This window comes from Podarcis erhardii, assembly GCF_964252035.2.
Source record: "Podarcis erhardii genome assembly, chromosome: 6".
NCBI classification, from domain to species: Eukaryota; Metazoa; Chordata; class Lepidosauria; order Squamata; family Lacertidae; genus Podarcis; species Podarcis erhardii.
In genome coordinates, this window is record NC_138510.1 from 86,281,474 (window position 1) to 86,305,091 (window position 23,618).

The window sequence follows — 23,618 nt, forward strand, 5'->3', positions numbered from 1 at the left end:
GCACATACCTCATGCTTAGTACGAGGGAATCTATAGATTTCAGTTTCTCTCAGATTCTCATTTCTCCAGTCTTTGTTCTCTGCATTTCCACACCAGTTTGCAGATTTGTCCCCTTTGAAAAATTATTGTGCAGCTAGAATACTATTAGCCCAGAAATGGAAGCAAGAATTGCCAGCGATTGAAGAATGGAGGATGAAGTTGATGGACTATGCAGAATTAGACAAATTAACAGGAAGGATTTGAAACCGGCGGGACCAGAAATTTACCAAAGACTGGAGTAAATTTACTATAATAATAATAATAATAATTTATTATTTATACCCCGCCCATCTGGCTGAGTTTCCCCAGCCACTCTGGGCGGCTCCCAATCAGTATTAAAAACAATACAGCATTACATATTAAAAACATCCCTGAACAGGGCTGCCTTAAGATGTCTTCTGAACGTCAGGTAATTCTTTATCTCTTTGACATCTGATGGGAGGGCGTTCCACAGGGCGGGTGCCACTACCGAGAAGGCCCTCTGTCTGGTTCCCTGTAGCCTCACTTCTCGCAATGAGGGAACCGCCAGAAGGCCCTCGGCGCTGGATCTCAGTGTCCGGGCTGAACGATGGGGGTGGAGACGCTCCTTCAGGTATACAGGACCGAGGCCGTTTAGGGCTTTAAAGGTCAGCACCAACACTTTGAATCGTGCTCGGAAACGTACTGGGAGCCAATGCAGATCTCTCAGAACCGGTGTTATGTGGTCCCGGCGGCCACTCCCAGTCACCAGTCTAGCTGCCGCATTCTGGATTAATTGCAGTTTCCGGGTCACCTTCAAAGGTAGCCCCACGTAGAGCGCATTGCAGTAGTCCAAGCGTGAGATAACTAGAGCATGCACCACTCTGGCGAGACGGTCCGCGGGGAGGTAGGGTCTTAGCCTGCGTACCAGGTGGAGCTGGTAGACAGCTGCCCTGGACACAGAGTTAATCTGCGCCTCCATGGACAGCTGTGAGTCCAAAATGACTCCCAGGCTGCGCACCTGGTCCTTCAGGGGCACAGTTACCCCATTCAGGACCAGGGAATCCTCCACACCTGCCCGCCTCCTGTCCCCCCAAAACAGTACTTCTGTCTTGTCAGGATTCAACCTCAATCTGTTAGCCACCATCCAACCTCCAACCGCCTCCAGGCACTCACACAGGACCTTCACCGCCTTCACTGGTTCTGATTTAAAGGAGAGGTAGAGCTGGGTGTCATCTGCATACTGATGAACACCCAGTCCAAACCCCCTGATGATCTCTCCCAGCGGCTTCATATAGATATTAAAAAGCATGGGGGAGAGGACAGAACCCTGAGGCACCCCACAAGTGAGAGCCCAGGGGTCTGAACACTCACCCCCCACCTCCACCTTCTGGACACGGCCCAGGAGGAAGGAGCGGAACCACTGTATAACAGTGCCCCCAGCTCCCAGCCCCTCTAGACGGTCCAGAAGGATGTTATGGTCGATGGTGTCAAAGGCCGCTGAGAGATCCAGCAGAACTAGGAAACAGCTCTCACCTTTGTCCCTAGCCTGCCGGAGATCATCAACCAGTGCGACCAAGGCAGTTTCAGTCCCATGGTGAGGCCTGAATCCTGATTGGAAGGGATCCAAATGGTCCGTTTCCTCCAAGCGTGCTTGGAGTTGTTCAGCAACCACCCGCTCAATCACCTTGCCCAAGAATGGCAGATTTGAGACTGGGCGATAGTTGGCCAAATTGGCCGGGTCTAAAGATGTTTTTTTAAGAAGCGGTTTAATGACCGCCTCTTTCAGCGGGTCTGGGAAGGCTCCCTCACAGAGGGAAGCATTCACCACCCCACAGATCCCATCGCCCAGCCCTTCCCGGCTCGCTTTTATCAGCCAGGATGGGCAAGGATCAAAGAGACAGGTGGTCGGTTTCACTCGTCCAAGCAGCCTGTCCACATCCTCGGAGGTAACAGATTGGAATTGATCCCATGTAACAGGACCAGACAGAACTCTAGCACTCTCCCGCCCTGGCCCTGCTCCCACGGTGGAGTCTACCTCCTTCTGAATCTGAGCGATTTTATCTGCAAAAAACTTTGCAAAAGCATTGCAGGAGATCTTGGGGTCCCTACCAGGCCCCGGTGGTACAGGTGGTTCTGATAGATTGCGAACCACCTGAAAAAGTCTCCTGCTGCTGTTTTCTGCAGATGCAATGGAGGCGGTGAAGAAGGCCCTCTTCGCCGTCGCCATTGCCACTTGGTAGGCTCGACGTTGAGCTCTAACCCGTGTCCGGTCTGATTCAGAATGAGTTTTCCGCCACCGGCGCTCTAGCCGTCTCAACGATTGTTTCATCACCCTCAGCTCCGGGGAAAACCACGGGGCTGTCCGGGCTCCATGCAATCGGAGAGGGCGCTTCGGAGCCAGACAGTCAATAGCCCTGGTTAACTCCGCATTCCAGCGGGCCACCAGGGAATCAGCTGAAAGGCCATCAACTTGGGATAAAGCATCCCCTACCACTCTCTGGAAGCCAATTGGATCCATTAAGTGGCGGGGGCGGACCATCCGAATCGGTCCCATTTACGAACTATATGGAAAGTATTTGTGATGATCAGACAACGTTTGTAGGTTTGCAAGAAGTTCTGTGAGGAGTATTGTTGGAAATATTGTAGGAGTATTGTGAGGAGCATTGTTGGAAATATTGTAAAAATGGAAAAGGGGAGATGATAAGTTAAGAGAGGTAAAGACAATATAAAAGTAAGTAATGCATAAAAAGAGGTTAAGACGGAAGACCATCGGAGGTGCTGATGGAAGTCCAAAAAAAAGTGTATTTGTAATAATTTGTGTGGTACGTTTTATAATTTGTATGTTAAAATTAATAAAAATGTGTTCAAAAAAAAGAAAAAAAAAAAGAAAAATTATTGTGCCCAAATCCCTCAGTGGATTTATTGAACTGGCTATGATTCATAACGTTATGTCCATTATTTGGCTCACAAAATTATCAGTGACAATACTTGGCCGTTGGGATCAAAACAGATCTTGCATGGTTGCCACTGCACCAGCTTATTATTATTTTTTCACTTGAGATGTTTCTGATATCATTCAACTACAAAGGCCTGGGCATTTTAAGTCAGTTTTGGGATGGGAGCTTGTACTCATGCGTGAAAAGTTAAAATGTGCTGCACCTTGTTTTGGGTGTTTGGAGTAAAACAACAATGCTCAATAAGTTATCTGAACCAGTGTGTGGAGCGGGGGGAACTAATAGAAAGGCAGACTTTTCTTTCCATGCTTATTCCTTTTCTTTTAATAACTACTTGTTGATAAAGCTTATTACTTCCTTTCAAGCTTTTACTTTATTCCTGCTTCTTCTCCAAGTTAGTTCAATTCAGCTACAATATAAGCTAGTGTGCTTTGTCTCCATATTGGCCACATGTAAAACTTATACAGTGGTGCCTCGCAAGACGAAATTAATTCGTTCCGCGAGTTGCTTCGTCTTGTGATTTTTTCATCTTGCGGAGTGCGGATTCCCCAAGTATTAACAGCTTTAAGAAAAAGGAAGCAAACCCGCAAGACGTTTTCGTCTTGCGAAGCAAGCCCATAGGGAAATTCGTCTTGCGAAGCACCTCAAAAAACAGAAAACCCTTTTGTCTATCGAGTTTTTCGTCTTGCGAGGCATTCGTCTTGCGGGGCACCACTGTACTTAAAACAGCTTTGTTTCCCGTGAGTAACAAATCCTATTTTTTCTTTACCTTTCAACCAGCCATCTTTCCGGACTATTTCTCTCTGCACACTGCTGCAATATATTTACCAAATGCCAACCAAATATGCTGGACCAAACAGACTAATCAGCTAGAAAGACAAGAGGCAAGAATGTTCCCATTTTTATACAGACACTTATCTGAAACTATAATTAGACAAGTAGCTAAAACACCAGGTGCGAGGGCTAAAACTGTACAATAATAAAACAGATTTAACTAACATGCCTTTGAATAGATGTAGATCAAAGTGAAACATTTGTCTCCTCTGATGAGCAAGTGAATCGGAATATACATTTTTGAAAAATCTGATTGGTTCACATTAGCTTTGATGGCCACTGGGCCCATCACCTCCTGGCAAATAGAAGGAGAAGAAATGGAGGCAGTGAGAGATTTTACTTTCTTGGGCTCCATGATCACTGCAGATGGTGACAGCAGCCACAAAATTAAGAGACGCCTGCTTCTTGGGAGGAAAGCAATGACAAACCTAGACAGCATCTTAAAAAGTAGAGACATCACCTTGCCAACAAAGGTCCGTATAGTAAAAGCTATGGTTTTCCCAGTAGTGATGTATGGAAGTGAGAGCTGGACCATAAAGAAGGCAGATCGCCGAAGAATTGATGCTTTTGAATTATGGTGCTGGAGGAGACTCTTGAGAGTCCCATGGACTGCAAGAAGAACAAACCGATCCATTCTTAAGGAAATCAGCCCTGAGTGCTCACTGGAAGAGAGAGAAGACTCCCTGGAAAAGACCCTGATGTTGGGAAAGATGGAGGGCACAAGGAGAAGGGGACGACAGAGGACAAGATGGTTGGATAGTGTCTTCGAAGCTACAAACATGAGTCTGACCAAACTGCGGGAGGCAGTGGAAGACAGAAGTGCCTGGCATGCTCTGGTCCATGGGGTCACGAAGAGTCGGACACGACTAAACGACTAAACAACAACAACAACAACAACAGCTTTGATGTCAGCAGTTTAATTTGATATAGCATTAATTAAAACGGAAGCAGAAATGTGAGAGAGGAGGGAGGTTGCTACCATTAAGTGGAATACAGGTTGTGATATGCAATTCACAAGAACTTGTGTCCATGGTATTTAGCCTGGTTTTGTGCCAAAATTCCCAGTCTGGTCTTTAGTTTGTTTGACCACAGAGCATGCACAGTGACCCCTGGTTTGACTCTCCACACCAATGATTCTCCCGATTATATAGCCTTCCTTTTTCCACCCAACTCAATGGAGGTAGTCGAAGAGAAGTGGAGGTCTGCTCCTTGTGTTGCAAAATGTGCTGGAAAATGGAGCCACTCTGGTCAAAAGAAATCAGTTGCGTGTTAAGATCCCAAGACCTTCCCCAATAAATAAATAAACAATTGACACGGAATTTAATTTAATGTTATTGGCATAATTTTGGCCAAACCTTTATTGATTACAGATCATGAGTGAAAACAAAACAAATTCCTTCCAGTAGCACCTTAAAGACCAACTAAGTCAACTTAGTTGGTCTTTAAGGTGCTACTGGTCTTTAAGGTGCTACTGGAAGGAATTTGTTTTGTTTTGACTATGGCAGACCAACACGGCTACCTATCTGTAACTAGATCATGAGTGGTTTGCTTAGGCATTGGTTCCCGACTAGCTGTACCTGACCTTGACAGGGCAGCACTGACGACTGGAAGTCAGTACAGGTAAACATCCGAGGCAGCCACCGTAAGGTAGGTGGTGCTGTTGACGACTAAGGAGAGATGGGGGGGGGTGATTACTCAGAGCAATGCCATTACCCCAAGAGGCTGCATTTCTAAACCTCTCTCTGTGAATATTGAATAAAAGAGATTGGTAAGAACTTCCTTTTTTTAAAAAAATAATATTTATTAAGATTTTGGAAATTACAAAAAGAAAAAAGAAAAGTTAAACATAGAAAAACAGAAACAGAAACAAAAACACTACATAAAACATTAAATTAGCAAAACAAAACAAAAACAATTAAAAACACTTCCAATCTTTTCGATCTTAACTTTCATACACTTGTTTCATTGACTTCCTCAACGCCTCCCTTTTTGTATTCCACTTCAATTAATTATTTCAGCAAGTCCTTTCCATCTTCATCTATTTTCTGTCTTATAGTTAATTTTAACAGATTGTAACCTAATTTTTTCCCCTTTTAATGCATTAACTATCTATCTATACCTAGTTCTTTCTAACATTTCTGCCAAAGCCATATAACTTTATTCCACCTTTTTTCTAAAGCTCCTTAATTCTACAGTATTTCTGTAAATAATCTTTAAATTTTTTCCAATCTTCCTCCACCGACTCTTCTCCCTGGTCTCGGATTCTGCCAGTCATTTCCGCCAGTTCCATATAGTCCATCAAAGATTGGTAAGAACTTCCTTGTCTACCTGTTCCTGACAGCCTACCATGGGGGGATTGTATTCCCTGATGTCTGACACAAGGAAACTTAGGGAGGGCTTCACAGGGAGCAGAGAGCTGAAGTGGAAAGTCCCCCCAATGCATAAGTGGTTTTTGTTTGTTTTGTTTGTTTGAAAAAAAATATTTTTTATTATATATTTTCTAAGGTTGCAAAAGTAGGCGCATTGTCTCTTTTTTCAGGTCGCAGAGTCTTTTCTACAAATCAGTTACATTCCATGTGAGACAGTGTTGTATACATAGTGGTTGGACATTGCAAGAACAGGATGTTGAACTACATATTTTGATCCAATAGGGCTCTTCTTAGGTTCATCTTATACATGCCATGCATATTTTCCCCCAATTCCCCAGGCCTTTATGGCTTCGTGGTGAACAGTGTACAGTGGTACCTCAGTTTAAGTTCTTAGTTCGTTCCGGAGGTCCGTTCTTAACCTGAAACTGTTCTTAACCTGAAGCACTACTTTAGCTAATGGGGCCTCCTCCTGCTGCTGCTCCGCCAGAGCCCGATTTCTGTTCTTATCCTGAAGCAAAGTTCTTAACCTGAAGCACTATTTCTGGGTTAGCGGAGTGTGTAACCTGAAGCGCATGTAACCTGAAGCGTATGTAGCCCGAGGTACCACTGTATACTAAAATAATATTTATTCATTTATTTAGACAATTTATATACCACTTAATTACAATTGTTTCTATGTAGTGTGCAGAAAACACAATACAATGGGGTTTTTTTTTTATTTTAAAAAATCAGCTAAAACTATATAAATAAATAAATTATGGGAGCAGTTTTGCCTGTTTACTGACAACACATTTTCATTTACTGAAATATGCCATTAAAAAGGGGGGGCATTAAAAAAACGATCCACGAGGTGGTTCGCAAATAAAGAGCTTAAAAAAACAATATAACTATCATAAAAACCCACTAGCCTCGGCTCTATGGTTAATTATATTCTAAAATTTAAAGCCTTTCTCCCTTCCTTTTCCATAATCCTGAGCATATTTATAAAAGGCTCAATGATACCAATTGTCCAGGAGGCAGATTATTTCAATTGAAGACCCAGAGTGCATTTACAAGTGATCATTTGCAGGAGAGCACACTTCATGCAATTTCGCATTTAAATCTCCTGTTATTTCTCCCTCCAGAACGCCAAGAGCTTCAAATTGATGAAGGCGAAGAAGTCAGGAAATATATTCAGCTTAGATTATTACAGCCTCCATTCATGTAGAGCAGTAGCTAATTATTTCCCTTCTGCTTTCGCTACAGGTAACTACGGCAAAGGGATGCACCTCTCTAAGTAATACTTTGGAATATGCCGCAGCCAAAATGCTAAGATTGCTTCTAGGTGCCTGAAGTCATTTTGTTTAAGCACAAAACGGCAACTGGTGACCACATAGGCACTGGTAGGGCAGAAGAAAAGAAAAGTATTTGTTGCTCCGCATTTATATCCCATTTTATTTCTCCAAGAAGTTCAAGGCGGTTTACACCCCTATGTGGTAGGTTAGCTGAGAGGCACTGACTATTCCAAGGTCACCCACTGAGCTACATGACTGAATGGGGATTTAATAATAATAATAATATAATATTTTTTTATTTATACCCTGCCCTCCCCAGCCAGAGCCAAGTGGAATAGGTCTGTCTTGCAGGCCCTGCGGAAAGATGTCAAGTCCCGCAGGGCCCTAGTCTCTTGTGACAGAGCGTTCCACCAAGTTGGGGCCAGTACTGAAAAGGCCCTGGCCCTAGTTGAGACCAACCTAACCACCTTGTGACTTAGGACCTCCACAGTGTTGTCATTTGTGGACCTTAAGGTCCTCCACGGGGCATACCAAAAGAGGCGGTCCCGGAGGTACGTGGGTCCTAGGCCCCATAGGGCTTTAAGGTCAAAACCAGCACCTTAAACCTCTGGTTTCCCAGAATCTAGTCCGATACTCTAAGTACTACACCATGTTGTTGTTGTTGTTTAGTCGTTTAGTCGTGTCCGACTCTTCATGACCCCATGGACCAGAGCACACCAGGCACTTCTGTCTTCCACTGCCTCCTGCAGTTTAGTCAAACTCATGCTGGTAGCTTTGAGAACACTATCCAACCATCTCGTCCTCTGTCGTCCCCTTCTCCTTGTGCCCTCCATCTTTCCCAACATCAGGGTCTTTTCCAGGGAGTCTTCTCTTCTCATGAGGTGGCCAAAGTACTGGAGCCTCAGCTTCAGGATCTGTCCTTCCAGTGAGCACTCAGGGCTGCTTTCCTTAAGAATGGATAGGTTTGATCTTCTTGCAGTCCATGGGACTCTCAAGCGTCTCCTCCAGCACCATAATTCAAAAGCATCCATTCTTCGCCAATCAGCCTTCTTTATGGTCCAGCTCTCACTTCCATACATCACTACTGGGAAAACCATAGCTTTAACTATATGGATCTTTGTTGGCAAGGTGATACGAATTATTAAAGAAAAGAATGCATGGGGGGGGGGGAGAATATTTTATTCAGTCAAAAAATTCCAGAGGGGCTGCAATGCAGATTAAGACTAAGCAGCCCCACAACAGGGAGCCTAAATAATAGTTTAAATTATATTTCCTACTTTATGGAACATCGCTGTCAAATATCACCATTCTGTTTCAAAAGGAAGGGGGGGGGAGACATCCCCTAAGGCTATGAACTACACTTTCATAATTATATTAATGTATCTGAATTTTTTACTGCCTCCCATCACCAAATCAGATCCCACGTACCATTTCCTTTTAAATGAGAAGCAATTTTTACAGAGCTAGGGGGCAAGTCAATCAATAATAATAAATATTGTAAATGCTGGCTAAAATCTTAATTAAATATGGAACTGCAGAAAGCTTTCATATTCTTTAAACTTTATATACAAATTCATATTTCATATTGCAGGGAATGCTACCACATCCTCCGACATTTCTCCAATGAAAATAGGGACATCCTATTCAATAACAGGGACATGGGTGGCGCTGTGGGTTAAACCACTGTGCCGCTTGGGCTTACCAATCGAAAGGTCGACAGTTTGAATCCCCGCAATGGAGTGAGCTCCTGTTGTTTGGTCCCAGCTCCTGCCAACCTAGCAGTTTGAAAGCACAGCAGTGCAAGTAGATAAATAGGTACCATTCCAGTGGGAAGGTAAATGGCGTTTCCGTGCACTGCTCTGGTTTCACCAGAAGCGGCTTAGTCATGCTGGCCACATGACCCAGAAAAACTGTCTGCGGACGTGGACAAACGCCTGCTTCCTCGGCCTGTAAAGCGAGACGAGCGCTGCAACCCCAGAGTCGTTCGCAACTGGACTTAATTGTCAGGGGTTCCTTTACCTTTATTCAATAATAACATTTAAAAAACCTTCCCTAAACAGGACAGCCTTCAGATGGCGCAGGGGTCAGATAACTCCATACCCTCCAACATTTCTGTGATGAATATAGGGAAGTCCTAAGGAACAGTGGGACATTCTGAGATCAAATCAGAAACTGGGACAGCTTCTGTATATCCAGGACTGTCCCTGGAAAATAGGGACGCTTGGAGAGTCTGTACTATGGCTCCATGACTAACAGGAAGCATAACTCAGTAATTTGTAAAAAGTCACCTTTTCACCCTCTCTCCCCTTGCTTTTTACCTTTTCACCTTCTCACCCCTTGCTTTTTCCTGTAAGACCTATTGCAGTCATTAAGAGTCATCAACAGGCTCATCACAGCTATCTGCCAATCACCCAATCCCACCACCCTTCTGAGTAATACCCCTCCCCACCTTCTCACTATATAGAAGGGTCTGGTGACTTCTGTTTCAGTGTATCTGAAGAAGTGTGCATGCACACGAAAGCTCATACCAAGAACTAACTTGGTCTTTAAGGTGCTACTGGAAGGAATTTTTTTATTTTGTAAAAAGTGTTTATTTAAAAGTTGGCAGACATGTGTCCACAACCAGCACCTAGTTCTAGAGTTCAACAGCGAAAGGTTAACCCAACAATTGTGTAGATGAGACTAAGAGATATTGTCTCTTCTTCTTGGTCATCTGGTGGGTCATTGTTTGCAGCTGTACCTTCTCCCTCTTCCAAGCAGATCCTTATCCCGGGGAAATCCCAGGTGATAGAGGGCTTTGCGCCAGCAAAATGAATGATCCTATGAAGACTCTGGACTTTCCACCAGGTCAATTGCAATCTTCAGTCTTGAGGCCTGGGCATAAAGGGAAAGAATGAGGAACGAGGCACAGTTTGTGATGTGGTTGGAGGGGTTATCAGAATGGATAGGCCGGTGAGGCACACATGAGAAAGGGAATCTTCAGGCTGCCTTGAGGCTCTTGTAGGTTTTCCCCAATCCTCACTTGTACTATAGTTCTCTGTAGGGTTCAACACCTCTTCCTCAGAAGAGCCATCTACAGAATCTCGAGGATCCTGGAGCCCTGTTGTGCCTATGTTTGGCACCTTGGAAATGGTTTCCTGTTCCCTTGTATGTTTATCACAGATCCTATGATCTGTTGGTGTGCTGTAATGGGAAGAGCATTGGCTTTTCTGTTGTGTTGTGTATTCTGTGAATCAGCCTGCCAGAGGACACTTGCCTGGGCTAAAATATAGATGCGCTTTTACTTTCGCAAGATTGAATGTATTACCCTTGGCTGTACTTGAGGGACGATTCCAACAGATTCCACACGAAAAATGCTTATGTCCCTATGGAGATGGCTGTACTGAATCGGTGGCACATGCCCTTCTTACTTGCACTCTTTATAAAGACTTGAGGAATGAGATTATCACCCCTCTTTTATTGTCCATTCCGGGTCGCCCAACCACTGCCAGTGTCCTTTCTTTTCTCTTGGCAGATCAAGATGAGCGAGTGACAGCAAAGGTTGCAAGGTTTTTAGCAGGGGCAATCAGAATAAGTTCCACTATTTGATTATTGATTCAAAACCCTAAAACATATTTTATATAATTGACTTTTTATTTCTGTTCTTTGCATATCGTATTGTTGTTTTATTGCTATGGCCAATGGCTAACACCATAGGCGCCGACTCCATGGGGCCTGAGGGGGCCCGAGCCCCCTCAAAAATTCATTTGGGGGGGCTCTGCCCCCCCAATAATTTAAGAAAATTATTAGTTATATTATGCTTTGTAAAATCACAAAATTATGTTGGTATTTTTTATTTTCCTTGTTTGACGATAGTTACCTTTTAAAATACATTCAGTAATGAGTTAAAACAAATAATTATTACGGTAGTAAAAGAGGCGGCGCGAGTAGTTTTGCTCGGTGCGTGCGACTGGCCCAGCCCCTCTTTCCTTTTCCTCTCTTCTGCTCTCCCGCCGGGCGCCTGAGGGAGAGTTACTTAGCGGTTCTGAGGAGCCGCTGTTGTTTCGGCAGGGGAAAAACCGCCGCCCGCGAACCGCCGAGCTCCCTCTCTCTTTCCAGCCTCTCTCTCTCTCTCTCTCTCTCTCTCTCTCTCTCTCGCTATGGCCAAGGAGGAGAAGAAGCCCTTCAGCCAGTCTATGGCCGAGTGGCGGAGGTTCATCTACAACCCCAACAGCGGCGAGTTCCTGGGGCGAACGGCCAAGAGCTGGGGTGAGGAGGGCGAGCGAGCGAGCGCGCGCGCGCGGGGAAGGGAGGGGAGGGGGCGGCCGGCACGAGGGGCGGTGGGAGGCGAGGCGCGGCGGGCACTTGCCTTGCCCACCACGCATCTCTCTCCTTCTCGGTCTCTCTCCCTCCCTCAGCTGGCGAGGGGGCCATGAGGCGGGCGGCAGCAGCAGCAACGGGCCGGGAGCGGCTCTTAGAAAACTTCCCGGGGCAGGACCCCGGTATGGGCCCCCCCAATATTTTTTATAAGTCGGCGCCCCTGGCTAACACAAATAAAGATTCATTCATTCATTCATTCATTCATTCACACTTGCCTGGGCACATAAGAGAGAGGATTGCTACCATTTTACCTAAGGCAGATGGTCTTAAGGAAGCATTCTGGGATGTACTTCCAGACAGCCAAGAAGAAACTATATAATTCTTTCAGGAAGGAAGAGGTCTTTAGATGGCTGAGCATGGTGGACATGGATGAGCAAAAACCACAATCAGGGATGTGTTGGGACATGTGATTTAAGTGATAAGCAGAGGAGAGAGATCATGGAAAACTTTGAAGGTAAGAAAGAGAAACTTGTACACGATCTGGGAACAAGAAGCACCTGTGAGGTTTATGGATGGTAACAGGAGCTACAAGAAAGGTGAATAATTCTGGCACTGTCATGTCAAACTTCATCGAATTAAATAAATCAAAATCACCATCATCTTTCTGTACACATTTGCCAGGCTGCACCTAACTGCTCTGTTCCTCTTCCTGGTCACTTAAGTCACAAGAGTCAGGTGTTCAGATTGCCCCTGGATTCCCCCTCACATAGAGGTGTTATACATGCATACCTTGGTAAACATGTATGGCCTCTTTTCATGTATGCCAAATGCAACACTCAGGACCACAAGACCTCAAGGACTGCCTCTTTCCATATGAACGTACCTGGACCCTGTGATCATCATCTGAGGCCCTTCTTCATGTAGCTCCTCCACAAGAGGTCTGGAGGGTGGCAACACGAGAACAGGCCTTTCTGTTATGCTCCCCGTTTATAGAATGCTCTTCCCCAAGGAGGTTTGGCTGGTGTCTTCATTATACATTATCAAATCAAATATCTTTATTGCGGTCCATAGACCCACAAAACAGTTTCAAAACAAGATATAGTTAAAACAACCAAACAACAGGCGAAAGAGACCGAGGTAGTCTTTTGTTATGTCTAGAGAATTACGGTCTTTGTTTCTTGCGACCTCTGAAAGAAACTTTGCCATGGTCAGTATAATATCATTTGACCTATCCTCCAGAAGGTATTTAATATGGGAGGCTTCAGATTTTCCCAGCAAATTTGCTAGTAAGGGTTTCCTTATACACCTTTAGGCACCAGACAAAAATGTTCCTCTTTAACCAGGCCTTTGGCTGATGGACATCCAATGCCATCTTTAAATGTGTTGGTTTATTGGGTTGTTTTTATAATAATAATAATAATAATAATAATAATAATAATAATAATAATAATAATATTGTGTTTTTATATTGTGTTTTTATGTTGTAACCGCCCTAAAATCTGCTGGTATAGGGCAGTATGCAAATTTGACAACAACAACAACAACAACAACAACACACTTGCAGGGTATGTGGTTACTCAGCTTAACCCCGCTCCCTCCTCAATCAACAAAGGGAACCCAGCTGAACACTCATGGTGAGTGTGCGCCTTTGAAGGAATACCGATTCTTATTCATACACATTCTAAAAGCAAACCAAGAGTGATGTGTGCCTCTGATTTCAAGGTATAAGTGTAGCTTGGAATTGTAAGAAAAACTGGTATAAATCATACAAGCTGATAATCTTGCATACATGCTTCTAATTGGAAGTTTTTGAAGCTAAGCTTCCACTACAAAGAAATTGTAATGAAATAACATCCTTGCATTTAATTATCTTAGTGCTCCTGCTTTTCTCATAATGCTTATAATATACCAACACATGCCACAGGCTATCTTTTGACAAACTATTTCTCTAATTTCAAGAAGAATGCAGGCTTTAAGAAGATTTGATTTAAATTTCATATATCGCTTAAAAGCTGTCTTGCTGTTTATTAGTAATTTAAAGCAAGCTCTTTTTGAAAAAGCTTCTGAAATGCTAACAACATTCTTTTATTAGACATATCGGGAGAAAATAATCCCTTTATTTGTGTGTGCATTTAAACCTTCCACTCATTGCCACATCAGTTTATGGACTGCCTAAGGGATTTTTTTCTGCCACTGCCTATCATTGGCAAATGGGGAAGGTGCAGGGCCTTTTTCAGCCAGAACTCACCAGACTTCAGTTCTGGCACCTCTCAGGTGGACACCATTGACAATCTAAGAGAATGAGGGAGGTGTTCATGGTGAGTTCTGGCACCTCTTTTTCTAGATGAATAGCACTGATGAAAGTATATTTCAGGTAAAGCGTGTTCTCCCTGAAATGAGAGCACATGTTGCGGTGGGGTCTACCAAGCCACCCCTCTGTTGCCAGACAGGGTAAACGTAAGCTGGCCTGGGGCAACGATTGGATGGCCGGATTTCTGGGGCAAATTGTATATTGCAATATGGTGGCTGGGACCAGAGGCTTTAAATATTGGGGCACTCAGCTTATTGCTTTCTCTTTCACTGAGTGCATCGGATCACCCGCCCGCCTGCCCTGAGTTCCAGTTGACCTTGCTATGCCTGTCTTGGGGTCATCTGCTGTTGGAGCAGGGGCCTGGTAGGAATTTTGTCCATTTGGCTGATTGGCTGGTGCCATTTGGTTTTTGCCTACTACATAACAATTCGTCACAACTTGTAAGGTTACGTTTAGGCATTGGTTATAAAAATTGGTTGGAGGAGGGGTAAGGATAGGCTGGGCCTGCCCCTCCAATGGTGGTGTGGAAGGGAATTCCGTTAAAGGAATCCTGGGGCTTGCCATGATTTCGTCCAATCCCTGAAATGGGATCAGGGCTGGCAAGCCTGGGGGAGAAGGTTGGGTGAGCGGTGAGGGACTGTCACTCAGCTCAACTGATCCCCAATATTGTTTTCCCTTCACTGGCTTCCAAGGGAGTTCGGAAGTCAGTTCTGTCCCAGAAGCAACCACTCACAGATTATGTATTTAATAAAGTTGTGGCCAAAATTATGCCAAAAATCTTAAACAAAAATTATGTGTGAATTGTGAGTTATTTGGAGGGGTGGCTTGGGGACCTCGACACACAAGTCCCCAGGTGTTCCTGGTGGTTGTAACAATTTTAGTTGGTGTAGGCTTTCGAGCTTACCTTATTGTTTAGAGGTGGCCAAGGTTCTTGCATGTGTTTCTCCTTCCAGTATACATTCTTTCAGCACTCTGCAGCCTTCCTGGTTGCCTGTGCTTCCTGTTCTGAAGAAGCACAATGGGAGGAGTTACCTCATGCTGTCTTCCTCTGGGTTTTAGCTGAAGCATGGGCACCCAAGGAGGCTGCAGATTTAGGACCACTAGAGAGATAGTTTGTAGAATGAATGGTCACCAATAGACACCTCTTGAGACACTTCAAAAGCAAGGTATTCACACACAAAAAAACCTTAACTCCATCTATGAGGATTTCACCAAAATACCAATTTCTCCTCTTTCCCCATTGGGAAAAGGCAGAATACATTTTTGACACAGCACTAGAAGCATGCCATTCAATGCTGTGAAGCAAATTTTCATAGTAGCAGTTAAAACAAAAACCAACAACAACAACAAAATCATGGAAAAGGGCTCCAGCTGGATTGGAAATGATCTGAAGTCAATATAATCATTGACATGAGATGAGCAAGGGGCTTATTTTCAGTCAATCTGCTCAGATAAGATTTCTTCCTTCAGTGTACTGCAAAGTCCATAACACTGTTTTCAGTGCTTTTGCTGAAATAAGTTCTTGGGGTTTATTTTGACTCACCCTAGAGATAGCACAAAACATTGACCCTGAGCTTTTTTTATTATTAAAGAATCCTATAAATATAACGGGAAAATTCGCTCAGAGAGGCTTACTTATTATAACTTCTTCCTTTGTTCCTTAATTGTCTCAATCTATAACCCGGGGAGGGTTATGACATTTCTTCTTAAAGCAAAATACCGCAAAGGACTTTTGATTTTATAAGTCCTTCCCTGGAACTTTTATTTGAAAGGGATATGGGTTGGTTTGTACTATAAGCCGGTGCTGGCCTAGGTATTTTTGTTAGGAGCAGGGAGAGTGCAAGACACACTAATACTGTAAATCACGATATCAGAACTGCAGGTTGATGTCTAAGAAAAACCCACCAGACTGAGCGAATGTTTTATACAGTATTAAAGTGCTTATGGTACCTGTGTGAACAGTTCCAAATAGAACATAATTGTAAGTTTACTAATACCATGGGAATGAGGTTGTTCATAACTTCAAAATGCCTATAACTCTAAAAGATGTGTTCAACCTAAAGCTCACTTGCCCAGTTCCCGACATCACAATAAAGCTGGCTGGATTTGTGGATCTAAACTTCCATGTTCTGAAATGGAAGACAGTGGTACCTTGGTTCTCAAACGCCTTGGTGTTCAAACAACTTGGAACCCAAACACTGCAAACCCGGAAGTAAGTTTTCTGGTTTGCATACCTTTTTTTTTGGAAGCTGAACGTGCTCCGTTTTGAGTGTTATGCTTCCGTGTTGAGTGTTACGCTGAAGTCTGTCTGGTTTTGCCATTTATTTTGCATTTTTGCAGCTCTTTTTGTTTTGTTTTTGTGACTGTGTGGAAGCCAGTTCAGCTACTGATGGATTGATTGATTGTGTAACTGCAGTACATTGTTTATTGCTTTCATTTTATGGATCAGTGGTCTCATTAGATAGTAAAATTCATGCTAAATTGCTGTTTCAGGGGTTGTTTTTAAAAGTCTGGAACAGATTAATCCATTTTGCATTACTTTCTATCGGAAAGCGAGCCTTGGTTTTGGAACGCTTTGGTTTTGGAACGGACTTCCGGAACAGATTAAGTTTGAGAATCAAAGTACCACTGTAAACGGAATCCAAGGATACAGCCAAAAGTAGTAGACACCAACTGGCCTCATCCATCCCCCTCCATAAAGTGTAGCTCAATATTCCACAGTTCAAAACGTCATTATAGCTCAGTCAGCAGAGCATGAGACTCTTAATCTCAGGCGCATGGGTTTGAGCACCAACTGGGCAAAAGATTCCTGCGTTGCAGGGGGTTGGACTAGATGACTCTTGTAGTCTCTTGCAACTCTACAATTCTATGATTACATTGTCTGCTTCCCTATCATGGCCATCAGCAGCCAGTAATATGGAGTCAGAATGGGAGGGGTACAATTATGGTGTGGTGGCCTGGGAATCTGATTCAGAGGCTGAACCTGAGGAATCCCAGCCTGCACAGGAGTCCCCACCTCCAGGGCCGGCTGAGCTGGGGCAGGGGCTTGAATCTGAAGGGCCCTCATCTGTGCCGGATCCTCAGGAGCAGACACCAGCTGAAGCCACTCTGGCTCCGGAGGTGATCGAGGACCCATTGCCTTCAGGTGCTCCTCTCCCAGCCCTGTCAGGGGAAGGTGAGGTTGCCTCTGGGTCCAGTAACCCTCCAGCCTCTCCGGAGCTGCAGAGGCTCAGGGCAGAGAGGCGGAGGGAACTAAGTTCTCACAGGAGGAGTGCTCGCCTTAAGGCCAGGAGAGGCGAGTCACCTGTGTGCCGGGACCACCCTATGCCTCAGAGGAGATAAAGACCACACAGCCCAGTCCCAGGTTGTGGGAGCAACATTGTTGGTAACCTGTTCCTGCCAGCACCCTGACCTGCTCTCCTGAGTTTCTGACCAGGCCCAACTCCTCGCTTTGGACCTCGCTTCGCCCCTGACGAACAGCCTCCTTACCCTCGACCTATGGCCCGGACTTAGACCACGCTGCATGGTCACCCCCCGCCCCCCGGGACCAGCACATATTGTTATTAGATTCAGATAGGTAGCCGTGTTGGTCTGACACAGTCAAAATAAATAAAAATTGTCCAGTAGCACCTTAGAGACCAACTAAGTATGTTCTGGGTATAAGTTTCCGTGTGCATGCTCACTTTATTATTATTATTGTTATTGTTATTGTGCAGGAAGAAGCAACTGTCATGTACACAGTCATCGGCTATGTATACACCATAGAATCATAGAATTGTAGAGCTGGAAGGGTTTCCAAGGCTCATCTAGTCCAGGCCCACTGCAATGCAGGAATCCTTTGAGGGTGTTCAACTCACAATCCTGAGATTGAGTCTCATGCTCCACTAACTAAGCTATCCCAACTCACGCCATACATTGAAGCACATGGTATCTCCCATAGAAACATGGGAACTGTAGTTGGAGTTGGTTAAGCATGGTAGGAATTGTAGCTCTGTGAGGAGTTCTCGTGATTATTTGGGGAAGCCACGTGTGTTAGCTGTGTTTTGAATACTTAGTGTTTACAGCCACTGGCTTCCATAGGCTCTGCACAACCTAGATCAGGGGTCAGCAAACTTTTTCAGCAGGGGGCTGGTCCACTGTCCCACAGACCTTGTGGAGGGGCCGGACTATATTTTGAAAGGGGAAAAATGAACGAATTCCTATGCCACACAAATAACCCAGAGATGCATTTTAAATAAAAGGACACATTCTACTCATGTAAAAACACACTGATTCCTGGACCATCCGTGGGCCGGATTTAGAAGGCGATTGGGCCAGATCTGGCCCCCGGGCCTTAGTTTGCCTGCCCATGACCTAGCTGATACAAAATAATTGTGCATGATACATGAGACACCATCATACATGGGTTATGACACAGCTTCTAAAAAAATTAAATCAGTAATAGATCACTGCATGCTATACTCAGGAATACTCAGTGTAACGTTGACTGCATACATAGCATAGATTTAAAACACATTTAAAAAGCACATTGATAGTTGAATCATGGGAGTTGCATTTTGCTAAGGTTGCTGGGCATGTTAACTCTGTGAGGGGTATACTATAGTTCCCAGGATCCTTTGGCAGAATCCATGTGCTTTAAATCTATGGCACCTTCAGTACTATGCTGTACTGTGCCAACGGAACTTGAGACGAAAATGGTAGCAGTTCCATTCGTACGAATTACACTGACATTAGGAATATCAATTTTCCTAAATTGTTTTCTCTCCTGTAAATGCTTTTGATAATCATCCTGTGTCTCTCCTTTCATTCCCTGTGTTTTTGTTCTATCAGCACAGTGAGAAATGCCCCTGTTTTCATCACGCTTTATCTCCACTGTCACACATGGAATAAAAGTTCACAGGCGTTGCTTAGATCTTTTCCTTTATTCTCTCTTTTTAGGATTTGACCTGTATAAATCTAGTTAGGCTTCGTTGGTTTTTTTTTTCATTGTTGTATAAAATGCAATCACTTTCCAATCTTTGAATAGGTTTTTCCCCCTTTTTATTTTGTTCCCCACAGAATTTCATTGATCTTGTTGACAGTGTTTTACATTTTATCCTCCTCAAAATGTTCAGTAGATTCAGTCATTTGTCTCATATCTCCTTTTTCCTTTCAGTGTGACAGGAGCGTCTATTCTCATCTCATGAAGGGCTGTCTCCCCCACCATTTGATCATCTTGCTTCTGCACTTTTCTTCACTGGAAAACTGATAATAGCTGTTAAGGAATCATAAGATTTGAGGTTTTTATCTGTCTGCATTCTGGCTACAGTTCAACACAAAGTTACATTGTAATTCTCTACCCACTTACCGGGAAGAAAACCCAACTGAACACACTGGGGTTTACATCTTGAGTGCATGGGATTTCACCAACAGACACACTGGAGCCCATTCACTTCTATGGTTGTAACTGCCCTGACCTCTGTGTTACATTTTGACATCTGCATTCCATTCACTATCACAATCATAATAACTGAGAATACCGATCTACTAGAATTCTAGTTCAGCAAGGGATTGATTACACAGTGTGAAAATTAAATGCGTTTGAGTAATCTCATTGAATCAGACACTTTATTTTTATATTTTTATATAATTTTTATTAATTTTTCTGTTTTACAATTTAGAACACTCATTTAAACATTCTTAAAACATCAATGATTTCCCTTCTTCTTCTTTCCATGGTTCATTTTGCATATCATAAGTCTCTGCATATTTTACATAAACTAAACCATTCCATATTCCATTAGTACACCTATCAAAACTTATTTACACTGTTGAATTTATCTTAATGCTGCCAACGTTTTCAAGTGTACACAATTCCCCCCATATATTTAGTAAACCTTTTCCAATATTCTCTAAACGTATGTTCTTCTTGTTCTCTTACTCTATATGTTAGGGTCTGCAAGCTGCACATATTCCATCAGCTGAAGTCGACATTCTTCTTTAGTTGGGACCTTGCTCGTTTTCCACTTTGGGGCTAACAAAACATGGGCCGCAGTAGTGGCATACATAAGTAACCTTTTTTGACACTTGGGAATTTCCGTCTGAATTATCCCCAACAAAATAGACTCTGTTGTTGTTGTTGTTGTTTGGAAAAGTACTTTAAAACATTTTTTTCAATTCATTATAGATTATTTCCCAATACCCTTTTCCCCTTTTACAATTCCACCACATATGAAAGAATGTTCCCTCAACCTTATTGCATCTCCACTTTAAATAAACCGATGTAAGAGCTGCCTTGCTGGATGAGTTGAATCTGATTAATGTGAGGGGAGAGCATAGATGTGGCAGCTAGTTCCACGAGATGAGGGTTCAAAATTCCCTGAGAAGCCTCCTTGAGTACAACAGGCTCCCTGCTGCAGAAGTTTGCTTTCCAACATACAGTAGACGATGGCACCGGCAACAGGAATCCATAGGAGGAGGTGGGCAGAGCCAATGGCAGACCTTGGTGTCTCACATTTCAGTGGCGCCCTGTGTTATGCCAAAATCTGGTGCCCCCTCTCACCTTCCGTTGGACTTCATCGTTGTGGTGCCTGGTGCAGTGCCCAGAAACTCCACCCCTGGTGTGACCAAACGGGTCACACTCCTTTAGATCTGTTTTTGGTGGAGCTAGCTAGCTAGCCAATCCTTTCTCTTTTCCTTCCAACTGAATAGGGCTCAGGTAAAGGTAAATGGACCCCTGACCATTAGGTCCAGTCATGGCCGACTCTGGGGTTGCGGGGCTCATCTTGTTTTATTGGCCGAGGGAGCCGGCGTACAGCTTCCGGGTCATGCAGCTAGCATGACTAAGCCACTTCTGGCAAACCAGAGCAGTGCATGGAAACGCCGTTTACCTTCCCGCCAGAGCGGTACCTACTTATCTACTTGCACTTTGACGTGCTTTTGAACTGCTAGGTTGGCAGGAGCAGGGACCGAGCAACGGGAGCTCACCCCATCACAGGGATTCGAACTGCCAACCTTCTGATCGGCAAGCCCTAGGCTCTGTGGTTTAACCCACAGTGCCACCCAGGTCCCTATGAATAGGGCTTAGGCTGAAGACAAAAGTGGAAATCCCTTGTTTATTTCAGAATTATTGCTTAAACAGTCGTTCTGAAGCCCAACATGAGTCTTCTGTCGCTGGGGAATACCATTTCAGATTCCAGGTGGATCATTAAACATTCTTGAATGCCCTTCTACATCAAATATTTATGCAATGTATATATCAGGGTGAACATTCTTGCCTGTGGCCTTTTGGTCTGAGATGTTAACTGTATATGTCAGAGGGGGTATTCAATGAGGGGATACATTCAAGCATATGCCCACCCCCTGAAGTCTGAAATGCATCTGTCCAGCCAGTACTGAGTCAACAATCAGGCTAGGCAGATTTTGTGCACTGAGTGGGGAATTCACCACCTTATCCTTTGCCTCAGGCAGCAAAATGACTTGGACTGCTCCTGCTTATTGGAACCATGATATAATCTTCAATATCTAATCACATGGCTGTTGCATTTGCTACTAAATATGGAGAGAATGGATGATTCTTGCCTAACCTTCATTGCAATCCCTTATTAGCCTGCACAGCAATTTCATTTCTCAGAAACAAAGCAATTTCATTTGCTAAGAACAGATAGAAACAATCAAGAGCATTATGAATGACATTTCTATAGAACAAAAGCAAATGGGGAAAATGTGAGTACTGTACATTCTGACAAGACCTTGGCCTTGCTGATGTGGTCCAAAGGAAAGCATAGCAATACATATGACACCAGCTGGACTGCAGGAGTTGCCAAAGGCCTTACAACAACTTTGTAAGACACATCACCGTTTTTGTCTCCATATAGCACACGTAGGTTTGGGACCAATCCAAACACCTCATAGTGAGTTCAAGATAGAGGTGTGATTAAAACAACACATTTTCTGATTCACAGCTCATTTCCTATGCCATTATGCTATGCTCAGTCTTCCTCTGTTTGGATTGTTTAATGGAATGAATGAGCTTAATATAACATTTACTAAATTCTGTTGCAAGTCATCTATCAGATACTGTCACATATTGATTGCTACTGTATGCCAAATGTCAGATACTGTAAAATAGTTGAACTCTACTGCAAAAAGAAATCATTGAACAGGAAAAAGCTTCTGCTGAATACCAAGGATGTTATCAAACCAAACTTAAGTGCTTTCAAGTCCCATTGATTTTAACAGGTGAAAGTTAAGTCCTTTCTTCATTTCGCCTTTTGAAATCAATGTGACTTTGAAATGTTTGCGTCTTCCCTAGGGATCACACCCACAATAACTGGCAAATGTTTCGTGAATGACCAAACCATCAGGGACTATTGGGGGAATATCCACCACTTCAGGTCTCAGAGGGGAATTTTGAGGGTCATTTTTGCAGGAAAGTCATAATAGCAGTAGGCCATCAGCTCTGGATATGCCTGCTCCAACTTAAAAGTGTCCTATCTTCTGAAGTAGAACCTTCACAGTGGCAGCATCCTTTCTGTACAATTTGTTTCCTTAAAAGAGCTATAAGGTTTACTTACTTGTAAGGTCCAGGGGGCCTTGTTTTGACATGCCTTGGTAACCTCAGCTGATTTGGGCAACATTGCTGTAATAATTGCATGTTAACTAGATGTTATTTGCATTGTTTGGTTTTATTCTTATAGTTCTTTTACATTTGTATGCTGTTAGCATGATCCACTCCTGCAGACACAGGGAAGGATGGGCATGAGGCTAAAGAAGCTTTTCCACTCCTTCCTGGCTAGCCTTCAATATATATCCAAATGATATTTGTTGCCCACAGCATGCTGACCATTTTCCATACCAGGAGATGCTTGCACATTTCCTTAACTATCATTGACCTTTTGTCATCATTTCCCACCATGTCCCACCAGAAATATATATATATATAGAGAGAGAGAGAGAGTTGTTTTCTAAAAAAAATGTTTAGGGGTACTCTCATTTTGACTCAAGAAAATCACAATTTTGTAGTTAAATCGGGGGAAATAAATACAGTAAATGGTAAAAAGTACAAAGATTCACAAAATGTTTAGGGGTATGTGTACCCCTGCGTCCCACCAGAAAAAAGCACTCTCTGTGTGTGTGTAATATCAGCCAACTGAGGATAAGACATCATGCATCTGATGAAGTCAACTCTAGTCCCCCAAAAAGTTTATATTATAATAAACCAGGGAGCAACCCTAACCCACAATCTGTGCTGCTTGGGTAATTGTGATGGGATTTGTCCCCCTGATGGGCTCTAGCATTGGGTTTTGTCCCCACAGAAGCCCCCATTGCACCTACTGAAACCACAGGCTGCATTGAAGCTGCTGCTTTGGGCCCCTCTCCTAGGGGCTGATGGGTAGGGCTTTTTTTCCAGCCAAAACTCACCAGAACTCTTACGCGGGTTCTGGCACATCTCAGCTGGGCACATTGTCATTCTAAGAGAATAAACCAGGCATTCATGATGAGTTTCAGCACCTCTTTTTCTAGAGAATAGCACTGCTTATGGGAGTAAAGCAGTAGGACGCGGTGGGATGCGGGTGGCGCAGTGGTCTAAACCACT

At 43.7% G+C, this 23,618-nt stretch overlaps 1 long non-coding RNA gene across 1 annotated transcript in view; it reads right to left on the reverse strand.

Annotated features, from left to right (window-relative positions):
• Positions 1-450: 450 nt before the first annotated feature.
• LOC309344071 overlaps positions 451-23,618 on the reverse strand; it is a 352,998-nt gene continuing 329,830 nt past the window's right edge. Inside the window, exon 3 of the long non-coding RNA XR_014157602.1 lies at positions 451-811. This is a non-coding gene — a long non-coding RNA (uncharacterized lncRNA). The remainder of the gene's footprint in view (positions 812-23,618) is intronic.